The sequence below is a fragment of the Mustela lutreola genome, chromosome 3 (assembly GCF_030435805.1).
Source record: "Mustela lutreola isolate mMusLut2 chromosome 3, mMusLut2.pri, whole genome shotgun sequence".
Lineage (NCBI taxonomy): Eukaryota > Metazoa > Chordata > Mammalia > Carnivora > Mustelidae > Mustela > Mustela lutreola.
Genome location: NC_081292.1, coordinates 10,946,036 through 10,958,387, shown reverse-complemented (window position 1 = coordinate 10,958,387; position 12,352 = coordinate 10,946,036). Strand labels below are relative to the sequence as shown.

General features: G+C 51.5%; 1 protein-coding gene across 2 annotated transcripts in view; it reads right to left on the bottom strand.

Moving 5' to 3' along the window:
- Positions 1–11,898, bottom strand: part of ASAP1 (ArfGAP with SH3 domain, ankyrin repeat and PH domain 1) — a 354,818-nt gene extending 342,920 nt beyond the window's left edge. The window contains exon 1 of one of the 2 annotated variants that reach the window (XM_059165613.1): positions 11,654–11,898. The gene's annotated coding sequence lies outside the window, so the exon portion shown is untranslated. The remainder of the gene's footprint in view (positions 1–11,653) is intronic. The other variant, XM_059165612.1, reaches the window with a different exon arrangement.
- Between the last annotated feature and the right edge of the window lie 454 nt (positions 11,899–12,352).

Sequence of the window (12,352 nt, the reverse complement as noted above, 5' to 3'; positions counted from 1 at the left end):
CCTCAGGTGAATACGACTGTCAGGGAGGGAGAAATACAGTGTGTGCACATGTGCCCATGCTCAGGCTGGCCCTGTGATATATTTCCTCCCTCACCCATCACTCAGGCAGCCTGTACCCATTTCACAGGTAGAGAAATACAGGCTCAGCAAGGTGAGTGGCTCGTCCAAGGGCACTCAGTGAGTAAGACAGCCAGGCCTGACCCCAGGTCTCAGCAGCTAGAAAGTCGGGGCTGCTTTCTTCCTCACATGACCGACGGGGCGCTGGGAGGGGGTACTGAGGCTGGTCGAGCCAGAGGGTGATGCCAGTCTGCTCTCCCTGGCATCAGCGTGGAGGACATGAAAGGGAGGGCACTGAGCTAGGAACTGGCTAGATGATTCGGGAGAGATGGCACAGAAGCCTGGCATGAGGCAGGAACAGTGGGCACACACAGAAAAGGCCACACCAGAGGTCTGGGACAGGCTTATTCAGAATTGGGCTGGTCTGGGAGATGAGTGAGAAGGAAAGGTGATGAGCCGCAGGTCCTAAGAAAGTCCTTCGTCTTCTCAAGGTTCAGACCTTGGAAGCAGGGACACCAGGAAAACCACGTCACAGCTCCACTTCCTGATCCCCTTAAACAGGAACCCAAGAGCCGAAGCCGTGGGAGGAGAAGATAAGGAAGCGAAGATAAGCCTCCTTTCTTCCTCGCTTCTTCCTCCTCCGTCTCTCACGGCAGCCCAAACCCAGCACACCAGGGGATGCGCAGACTGGTAGGACCAGGAGCTGGAGAAGGTTGCAGTCTTGCGACACAGACATGACTCAGCCTCGCAGACAAACCAGAAAGCTTAGTGTCGTCAACAGCAACCCCTCCTCTCCAGGCCCCTCATCCGTCAGTCCCCAAGCCATCCGAATGCATCCAAAATGGTCTGCCTGCTTCCAGTCCTTGCCCTACACACCGAGTCCACTCAATGCAACACAGCCAGAATCCTCTTTCTAAAGGACAGCGTCACAAGACTCCCCTGCCTCAAACCTTCAAAGGCTCCTCTGTGGTCTCAGGATAAAGTCAAAGCTCCTGGACGTGGCTCTTCCTGCCTTCTCCTCCAGCCTCAGTGCACCCCACCTCAAATGTCAGCTTCCCCCCATGCTTAGCTCCCAGCCCAGACTGGGCTGTGTCTATCACCCACATCTTTGTTTCGGTGGTCCCCGACACCTAGAATTTTCTTCCTTTCTGTTTGCTCTTTCCCAGTTACTTAATATCTAACTCAAGGATGACACCTTGTAGAAAGGCCTCCCTGACCCTCCCTGTAAGGGGGCATCAGGCACCTTTCTGGAAGTACCTGGTGATACCTCATGTTCCCGCATGACCACACAAAACACACTGGCTCACAAGTTCCTGTGCGTGCCTGTCCTCATTCATGAAAGATGATGCTTAGGGTATGACACTACAGCTGGCTACTCAGTAGGCACTTAGTAAAGAACGAGATGGGGAGGGAGAGAGGGAGAGACCACAAATGTTACAGGTACCCAAAGAATAAGATAAGTACTTACAACAGGAAGGACTGGGGAAGACTTCTCAGAGAAGATGCATGTGAACCATACTTTTTTTAAAAGTTGGATTTTGAGTAGGTGGAGAAGCTAGGGAAAGGGCTATTCAGGTGGACAAACACAGCAAGACAGTGAAGGTATGAAACTATATGATTTGGTGGTATATTTCAAACAAGGTGGTGAGCTAACACATAGGGTGAGTGTGTGTTGGGGGAGTGGTATAATGGACCCCAAATCATCTATATTTCACATAAGGTGGTCATCCCTTTGTGTATTGATACAAATCGTTTTGGGGCTAAAGTAACAGAAAACTTAAAACTTAACTCAAAAATAGTCTAAAATTAGGGTTTTCAGTGTCTTGTTCCTTCCATCCTTCTGTACTGAACAGGCTCAACATGGTCTTCCTAAGCAAGTTCCCTCATAGTCCTAAGATGGCTGCCACCGTTCCAGGTATCACATGCCAATCCCACTATGTCCCATAGCAGAAAAGGCTGTCTTCCTAAATGTCTCCTTTTAATATGGAGAAAAATCCTTCTCTATTCCCCCAACCCCAGAAATTTCTCTTCTTATTTCATAGCCACACCTCTGTCACATGCCCATGGAGAAGCAAATCACTGTCAAGGGGAGCAGGACCATAGTGATTCCACCACCCCCCACCCCATCCCCCGCAGCCCAGGGCTGGGACTGACCTCCCTAAAGCCCCTAGAAGGCAAACTTCTGAAGATTAATGTTCCGGGAGCAAGGAAGGAAAAAGGATGTTAGATAAGCAACCAAGTGTCTGCTACACCTTCTCACTCACTCACCTCCAAGTGTACCATTAAAACAGTGTAATCTGCGAATACTCCACGTCTCCACCCTTCTATGATTCTATTTTTAAGTCCAAGGAAGTAACTGTCCTAGGGAGAGGAAACTTGCAAAATGCTATTAAGGGAAGGTCTATAAACAACACTGCAGTTGGCTTTTCTAGATCAGGACTTCTGTGATGGCGGGGGGGGGGGGGGGGGGACAGAGAATATCAGGGATGATTGCATGATTGCATTCCAGCAAGAAACCCCAAAAGCTGCTTTACTCTGAGTTTTACCTCCCCCCTTGAATAAATGTTTTCCTTAAACCTCCAAAAAAAAAAAAAAAACCAGCACATTCCTACCACAAAGACTTTGGTCCAGTTAGTCTCAGGCTTGAATACCCTTCCCGACTCTCTCCATTAACTGAAATCCTGCCCATCCCGGAAGACTGGGGTCAGATGGCACCTCTTGACCCAGAGCTTTACCGACTCTGCACCCCCCACCCCTGCCCCAGGGTGACTGTCTTCTCTCTCTGCACACTTGGGGCTATTCCTTTGTAACTCTCCCTTGGTGTGGGCAAGATGTGGTCCAAAATGATAAACACTTCTCTTTCTCTCCCAATCATCTAGGAGAAATTCTAGCACGTGAACTTTGGTTTTTCATCTTTGTGTCCCAGGTGCTCCAGCAAAGGGCAGGATATGCAGGGAAAGTTGTGCACCAAGGACAAGACTCTTTAAATGGAATCAGTTCATTCATGTGTCTTCCCTATCGATCATGTAAACAGGAATTTTTATCCCATTTAGAACTCACTCACTTCTGTTTAGTAGTCATGATATGCCAAGAACAAAGCCACTTTCTCTATATATTACTTCATTTAACACCATTTTTTAAAACCTGCAAAACTTACATTTTTTAAAAGCTTTAAAAATGTATAGAAGAGGAACCTAAAAGCTCTGAAAGGCTAAGGGCAGAGTCTGCTAAGGCCACATGAGGAACTGGGGCATAAAATTCAAATTCAAGTCTTCAGAGGCAATATTGCATCATGGTCAAGAGTGTGGGCAATGAACAGATCCCTTTGCTTAAAATTCTGTCCCCCATGAGCTATATGACCTTGGAGAAGTTAGTGTCTGTGCATCTGTCTCCTCATGTATAAAATGGAGATTAAAAACAGTGGCCCCCAAGAGCAAAAAACAGTACCTATTTTATTGGGTTATTATAAGGATTAAATGAGCTTATATTGTGGAACAGCTTAGAATAGCACTTGATGTGTTAATGCACAAGAAATATTAGCTATCCTTGATTCTAAGCCCAGTGGTTTTCACATTGCATCATGACAAATGCCCCTATCCCGCCCTGACCAAATCACTTCCCCCACGAAAGAGGGACATGGACAAGACAGACCCAGAAGAAATCATGAGTTCTACCACCCAGAGGAATGGCCTCACAGAACAGGGGGTCAAAGGTTATGATGGCAATGCAATGCAGAAATTCATCTTGCATCTCCCAGGGTCACCTCAGCCCTCATTTTGGGTCCCAGGGGAAGTTTCTAGACTATCACATGAGACACAGGCCAACTCAGCACCCAAATGCCTAACTTCCGACCATACATACACCAAAGACCCCTTAATCTGAATCTGAACAAGCTTTGAGGACTTAAAATGCTTGCTGCCCTTCCCTGGGAAAACCCAGTGCCCCTAGTGGTTGTGAGGCAAGACAGAAAGAGCCTCCAAAGCAACGTGCCCTTGGAGGACACACTGCCCCACAGGCCTGGAAGATAAGAAAAATACTTGGCCCTCTGAAGCTCCCACTTTCCCGCTCTTGCTCTCACTGTAACTGGGTCAGGAGTTACCACCTTTACTGCAGATGGCAAAGTGTGATTCCACGATGGGAGTGACTATTCATCAAAGAACCGTAACTAGTCAGTTATCAGTTGCTGGACTGGAACTCGGGACTCTGAGTCATCATTCAGTACGACTTTTCATGATCTTATTCTGTCCTCTGCATATGATGTCTTCTTCAACCACATTAATTTCCTTTCTTGTTTGCTTCCATTTTTCCCAAACATTTGCGGTCTGCTCTGCACCGGGTGTTCCGAAGACAAACAGGCATTTTAAGACCCAGCCCCAACTTGCCCCCACCCCGTTCTGCAGGGCAAACAGAGGTGCTCAGCAAGTGCTTGCTGATTGGAATGAAATCTTTTTGTTGCTGCTGTTTTGATATGGGGGGTTCTGGTTTTCTTTTCTCAAAATGGCAATTTTTACCTTCCTGTAAATGTCCTTCCTCTTCCTAGTCTGAAAAAGAAGACTGAATATGTGAAGCTGGCTGGTCTCCGCTTGGCATCTACAAAAGGACAGGAGAGCTGAGACCCCTCTACAAAGCTAGGACCCCATAGGGACCCTAGCCTCCCATGAAAGAGGCCCTGAACTCCTTCTCCTTTCAGTGCAGAGAAATGGTGGCAAGTAATCTTATCTGCCTCAGGATCTGGGTGGGGGAGAAGGCTCCTGTGCAAACATCAAAGCCCTAATTGTGGGTGGAAAACCCAAACCTGCACCTCCAGCCTAGCGTTAAACATCTCAGGTCCTAGAGCTAGCACTAGTCCTGGATCCAGGAAACCTTTGGAGCCCCTACCGAAGCATAAAACCACTCTGCAGAGACACTTTTGCTACCCAGGACAGGTAAGCATAAGGGGCAATTCCAAAGACAATGTCAGTATATTTAGAACAAAGGTATGAAGTAAGGAAGAGAAGCCCTAAAGAAAGAACACGACAAAAGGACTAAAGGCTGGGGTGATCTGAAAGAGAACCGACCAAAGACATTTTCTAGAAGGAAAATGTAGGGTCACTGAAAATAAAAGCTCAATGATGAGAAAATTCAATGAGCACGGCAACACGGCTGAGCAACTGAAGCCAAGGCACGTGACTCGGCTCCCCGGTCAGTGCCCGCCATGTGCTCGGGCCGGCACGAGAGCTGGAGGCGCTCCGTCTCAGGGAGAGGCCACCACGTGAACAGACTCGCGTCCACACAAGATGGCTGTCGTAATGCCATTCACGGAATCCTCACGAGGGAAGCTTTTCTGACATTCTCCCAGTTGGGAACACAAAGTATGAGAGCAGAAGGAAAGGTGGGGTCAGTAGCAGGCCTCAGAATCGTCTGATTTCCTGTCCGCTGACCCTGCTGTGGAACTGGCCTGTATCTGTCAAGGTCCAATTACAAAGGCATGGTTGAGCACCCCCCTCCCCATCTGCAATACCCTTTAGGCTTGGAAATAGTTTTAAGAATGAGAAATAGTGCCAAGAGCCCCCTTAAGCCCTCTGCCTGAGCTTACCCAGAGTTAACATTTCATTCCACGGGCTTTTTCCTTCTCTTCCCCCTCACTCGTACTAGTTTTTACAACATCTGTCATTTTTTTTTTCTGAACCTTTGAACTAAGTTGCACATATCATGGATTTTTGCTTGAGCCCTCTTTCTGCGTGTCTACTCGCAAAGATAATTATTTCGGTTCAAAACTAGAACCAAACGCACACACAGTAGTGTGCACCCAGGAGGAGTCTCAGGAAGGCAGAAGGCGCGCCGGGAAACTCACAATTAGCCTTGATGAGGGAAACGCGGGCCATTCCCCAGAAGCCACAGCAGGCGTTGTCTTGACTCCCTCCTTCCTGCTCTGCCCACGGAGGAGGATCTGCACCCGCGTGGTCCGCCCGAGCCCCCGCCACATGGGGGGAAGCGCAGATGGCAAGCACTCTTCTTTGTCCCAAATGTAACCAGACTCCAGAGGAGGGATCCCAAGCTCCACTCTCTCTTCTGTTTTTCTAACTTGGTGCCTTTCGCATTTCCTGACTTAAAGCCGTAAAGGAAGAGGAAATGCCAAAAATATTACAAGATGAGTTAGTTTGTGGCATTTCCAAGGATGGGGACGGACAGAACTGTCAGGGGAAGCTCGGGCCGGAGGAGACCTCTGCCTCCATGCAACCCAGCATGCCTGTGGCCAGCAGAGTTCATGAGGCTCTCCGAAACGCTTACGGTGTCCGGGAAGCCGGCTGTTTCTGGAGAGTATCCGGGGCAGGCGCCCATTTTCTCCAAATAACCCAGAGGATGTTAGAAATCTGGTCGTAATTACCTCCTCACAATGTGCAATGTGGCTTCACAACACATCCTGGTGTGTTTCCCTGACTTTCAGAAGATGGGGCCACCTGCCGCACTCTGCCAAGCCAGGCCCTCCAGTTACTTTTTCCACTAGTGGTTCAGTGGATCTGTCCTGATGGAGCCACACGCTCTCTCCTGAGTGTGCTGGTGGCCTGCTTTGCGAACAGGGCCGGCTGAGGCTGGGGACACTAGCTGTAGCTCTGAAACCAAGGTTCCAGCTGCATAAAAGGAACACACGGTGCTGGGATTCACACTGTGACAGGAAATCAGCCATAGCAGACTTGAAGAGAGTACCAACACGTCACACTCCTCAGTCCTTTCTTTCTTTCTCCTTTCTTCTTTAAAAAGAGATTTTATTTATTTATTTGAGGCAGACAGATAGTGACAGAGAGCGTGAGCAGGGAGCGAGTGAGAGGGAGAAGCAGGCTCCCTGCTGAGCAGAGAGCCTGATGTAGGGCTGGATCCCAGGACCCTGGGATCATGACCTGAGCCAAAGGCAGACGCTTCACTGACTGGCCAACCCTGGCACCCCTCCCAGCCCTTCTGGGAGTGAATACTGGGTAGGTGGGTGAGGAAAGGGCTTTCAAGGGTTGGATTTTTTTTAAAAAATTTTAAATTTTTTTAGAGACAGAGATTGAGAGCATGAATGGGGCGCGGGCAGAGGGAAAGAGAGAGACTCTTAAGCAGGCTCCACACGCAGTACGGAGCCCAACATGGGGCTCAATTTCCCAACCCAAGAAGAGATCATGACCTGAGCTGAAATCGAGAGTCAGACACTTGACCCAAGGAGCCACCCAGGCACCCCCAGGGGTTGAACTTAAATTATCCCTGAGGCAGGAAGAGAAAAGTTATTATCCCTGTGTTGGCAGTGCACAGTTTGGCCTACAGCGCAAAGAAAGCGCAGTGACATGAATCCTCACAGCATTCTCATGTAAAGCTGGGCACGGAGGAGAGCTCGCAGGAAGGAATGAATATCCCAGAGGAGGTGAAGATACGAGTAAAGCCTGACCCCGGGACTCCAGACTCCCGTAATACCTTCCCTTACCAGCTCCCAAAGATGTTCACATCCTAATCCCCAGGACATGAGAATATGCTAGTTTACCTGGGGTATGTGGCAATAGAGAATTAGGGGTAGGGGTGTGGGGGTGGGAATGGGATTAAAATTGCTAATCGCTGGACCTTATAATAGGGAGAGCATTCTAGATTATACAGGTGGCCTGATATACTCAAAAGCACCCTTGGAAATGGAACAGGGAGTCAGAAGGGGAGCCAGAGAGATGGTATGTGAGAAGGGCCAACACTGCTGGCTTTGAAGCTGGAAGGAGATCATAAGCCAAGGTATGAAGTCTCCAGAAGCTGGAAAAGGCAAGGAAACAGATTCTTCCCTAGGCTCTTCTCTTCTGAGTCTTCCCTATTCCTTTTGGAGGGAAGCTTCCCTAGAGGTTCCAGAAAGAACAAAGCCCTGCGAACACCATGATTTTGGCCCAGTGAGATTCATTTCAGACTTCTGACCTCCAGCACGGTAAGAGAATAAATTTGTGTTGTTTAATCCACTAAATTTGTGGTCATTAGAGCAGGAAGAGGAGACTAATACATCATTTATCATTACACTTATCCAATATAATTCTTATTTATATGCCTCTCCATCACTCCCATCAACAACAATAGTAATAGCAGCTAGCATTGGTTGAGCACTTACTATGTGACAGAGCCTGCTTCAAGTTTTTCATAAACATTAAGACACTATAAAAAGGTAACTTAGGTTGAATCCTATCATGGAAGTAGACACAGGGATCTGGGGGCCAGGGGAGCTGGAGGCGTCTTCAAGGAGGTAAAGACATGGGTATGTTTTCAAAGATGGGTAGGTGTTAGCCTGAGAGAGCCAAAGAGCGTCCCAGGCAGGAGGACCCTCAGAGGACAGCAGGGCGCGTGCCAGCCAGCACTTTGGTGGCTCTTCTGCAGCCTGGTCATTTCCACATCAGTGTCTCTAGTCCAGAGGTACCCTCTGAGGTCTGAAGTCACATGCCGTCATGTCTGTCCCAGGTGTCCACCCGGATGTCTCCTAGACATCTCCATATTAGCATGGCCAATATGGACCCTGATTCTCTCCAGAATGTGTGTGTTCTGCCTTTATTCTCCCCCATCTTCCCAAATGACAGCCAGCGGTTCACGCCAGAACCCAGGGGTCATCCTCCAGTCCCTCCCTGCCCTCACCCCCATTTCATCCATCACCAAGTCTCATCAGGTCTATCTTCAGGTTCTAAGCAGGTCACACCCACTTCCCGTCACCTCCACCGGTCAAAGCGGCCACCAACATTTCTGGATTCATGCAGCCCCCCCCCCCCAACTGGTCTCCCTGCTTCCACTCTGCTGACTGTGATCAACTGTTCATAAAGCAGTAAATGTAACCTCTCAAAAATGTCAATCAGATCCCACTCCAGAGCCTAAACTCGGTCCCACTTCCCTCTGTACTTGGAGGAGGGGGCGGGGTACCTCCCCAGCATGGCTTAGAACCTGCCTCCATCTGAAACCTCCCCTTCTGCCCTTCTCCCCATCTCTCCCTTCCCCTCTGCTCACTCCCACCTCCTTACTCACCCCTCCGCCTCGACTTCCCTCACTCCCTGGAGCATGCCCAGCCCTTTCACACACAGGAGGGCGCACATTCTGATCCCTCTGCCCGGACTGCCCTCCCCAGCAACCTCTCGTCACAGCCAGTTTCTTCTCAAGTCTTCAATCTCAGAGAGGCCTTTTCCTAGCAAAACTAGGACCACCCCCATTTCCACCCCCACCCCACTTTGCTTGGGTCAGGATTTCAGGAACAAGAATCACAATCTTTCTCTGGTGCTTCTGGGCTTGGCCTAATCCCTCCGCTGGAATGCAAGCTCCCTGAGGGCAGGCCTGGCCTATCTTGCTTTCTCCTCGGGACTTGACCCAGTGCTAGGTCAGAGCAGGTGCTCATTACGGGCTCCTAGCACCCACTAACCAAAAGAGCAAGTGTGAAGCTGACACCGAAGGAGGAGGCTGGAAACAGAAGGCCTTGAATACAGGGTCCTGTTCATCTTTGCAGGACTGGCACCTCCCACGGGGGTGTCACTTAGCAAATGTGTACTGGATGAATGAACGAATGAGTCAATTCCAGATGAATTTGAAAAGTGGCATCCTTTCTGGGCAAGGCTCCCAAAGGAGTTCCCTCTCCTCCTTAGGACTTCTTAGCAGGTGACATGCCTAGGGCACACAGAGCAAGTGCTCAGTAAATGTAAGCTGTCCTTGCTTATGTGGGGATCATCTGTGCATCCTACAGGAAAGCCTTCTTGGCGAGCCCAGGCCAGATACAGTGACTGGGAGAGAAGTGTGAGGAAACGAGAGAGGGAAAAATGAGGACCGGGTGGCAGGACCCAGTCAAACACAGCTGAGAACCCACAGGGAAAATGCAGGAGCCACATCGTCCCAGGTAACACAGGTTCCCTTTTTCCTTTAGACATCAGTCCCGTGGGTGCCGCGTGGAGATGCCAGCTGGGAGGTGGGTCCTCGTGAGGGGCGAGGGAGGGCCCCATGTGGATGCACACATTCATTTTTGGGCCTGCAAGGCTCTGACTGATTTCAAAAATCTGGCTCACTGTGGCTGGTGAGAGGTGGAGAGAATTTCAATTTCCTTCACCAAATGGCAAGCCTGCGAACAAGTCCTTTCTCTCCGACATTATCACATACTAAAAATGAAAAACCAGCCATTCGGAGCTCTCATCAGGAGAAAAATAGACGGGCTGCTTTGCTCACAAGATACAGGAGGGCTGAAAATCAAGTCCAGAGAACATCGCAGGGTACATTTTGTGCTAAGATACTACCCTTTTTTTGGACTTAGGAGTTTCTATTTTTCACAAAAGAATGGGATAGAGAAAAGTAATTCCCTATGTAATAAGCCACCCATTTTAGGCTTCAAATCCATTTGGTGGCTGAACAGTAAAGGTTAGGGAATTTTTTTAATTCGCTCTCTAAAAATACCGACTTTGCGATAACCACGTTTCTCAAAAACAGCCACAGTAATAGATAAGACAGAACAAGAGAAGACACGAAAACAACAAAGGTTATAATGCAAGGAAGACCTATTTCCAAATGTCTCCTGCTGCCAGACTGGAAACTGCCATAGTGAAAGAAAGGAGCACTGGGCTGGGAGTCTGAAGACCCGCCGTGCCACTTGGGTAAGCTAGCTCCCAGCCTCATATGCCTAACAACAAGGGGCTGAAACAGTTGTTATGGAAGATCCTTTTTCTTTCTAAACTGTTGAGATTTGCTGTTTGCCAAAATATCTGCATCTTTTGGGGGAACAGGAACACCAACTGCAAAACAGGAAAGTCTTGGGGGTGGAGGGTTCAACAGAGATAAAACTGGCCTCAATATTCAATGGTGTTTTACAATCCCAGAAGTAATCAGCAGCCCTGGCCCCACTGTCACCCCAGAATCAAGTATCTTGCCAAGACAACCTGATAGAGTCTTCGGGAAAAGTGGAAGAAAGTTGTTGTTCTTTCCCATCAGGGCAGGTAAGGCTGAGCTCTCACGTTGACGATGGGATGGTCCCCCTGCGCTAGTGGAAGGACCAGTTATTAAAGGAAACCGCTCTAGGAACGCCCGAGAACTCTCTGGGTGCACGAAAACCGCAGGATACCAAACGCCAGAGAGTTTCTTTTTTCTTTAAAACTTCTCGTCGCTCTCAGAAAACGCAGCAGGTCCCAAAATGGCACAAGCGGGAAAAACACAAGCCACTTCCCAGGCTTCCCGTGAGCAAACCCCAAGCCCCGACTGGGAATCTTGGCCCCCGCTTTCGCTTCGTCTCACTGGCTTCCAAAGCAAGTGGCCTGGGGCCTGCCTGGCAGCGCGGCGTCCGAACCCCGGCCGGGGGCGGGCAATGCGGGGCCCCGCCGCCCCTCCACGAACCGCGGGGAACTTTCCTCCGCCGCCCGGAGAGACAATGCCGGGAGGGCGTCCCAACCGCGGGTCCCGGCGCCTCCCCGGGAGGGCGCGCGGAGCCACCGGCCGACCCCCCCCCCCCAACACACCGTGTCGGCGCCCCCCAGAGCGGTCCCCCGGGGTCCGCGGCCGGCGCCCTCCCCGCGCCCGAGGCGCCCCGCCGAGAGGCGCAGCCCGCAGGCGGCCGGCGCGGGGGGCCGGGCAGGGGGGCGCGGACGACCCAGGGCGCCCCGCAACTCACCGGGACCGGGCGGGCCGCTGGGCATTATTCCATGGCTCCCGCGCGCCGCAGCCCTCAGCCGGGCGCCGGCGGCCCTGGGGACGGAGGGCGGGCGGCGGCCGGGAGCGACCGGCAGGGCAGGCGGCACGGGCGCGGCGGCGGCGGCGGCGAGGCGCGGGAGCCGAGCGCGGCGCAGGAAGGGGCGGGCGACCATGTGCCGAGGGGAGGAGGCCACGGAGGCGCGGGCGGCTCGGACGCTCCCGCTCGGCGGCGGCGGGCGCGGGCTGCAGGAAATCCCAGCACTTCGACAGGAAATCGGAATCCTGACTAAGCATTCCCGGCCCGGCGGCCGCTCCGCGCCGGGGGCTCCCGCCTCGCTTAACCCTTGGCCCGCCGGCACCAGGCGTGGGGGGCGGGGTGGGCACCGCGGCCTCGGGGTTGGTGGGGGGCGTCCCCCGGCTCGGCCGCACGCCTCGCGCCCCCGCCGGCCCCTGCCTCCTCGGTGCCCAGAGGTGGAAGGGTCGGGATGTGCCCAGATCAAAACCTTGCCCTTGGCGGGCCTTTCGGAGCCCCCCACCCCCCTGCCCCAACACCTGGAGGAGCCTTGTCCTCTCCCGGTTCAGTGGAGGATGAACTTGCCATCTCCTGGCAGGGTCCCCTGTTTCCAAATAAGAGCAATGACTTTACCTGGCTGCCCCCTTTCAAGGCTTCCCCTCTACT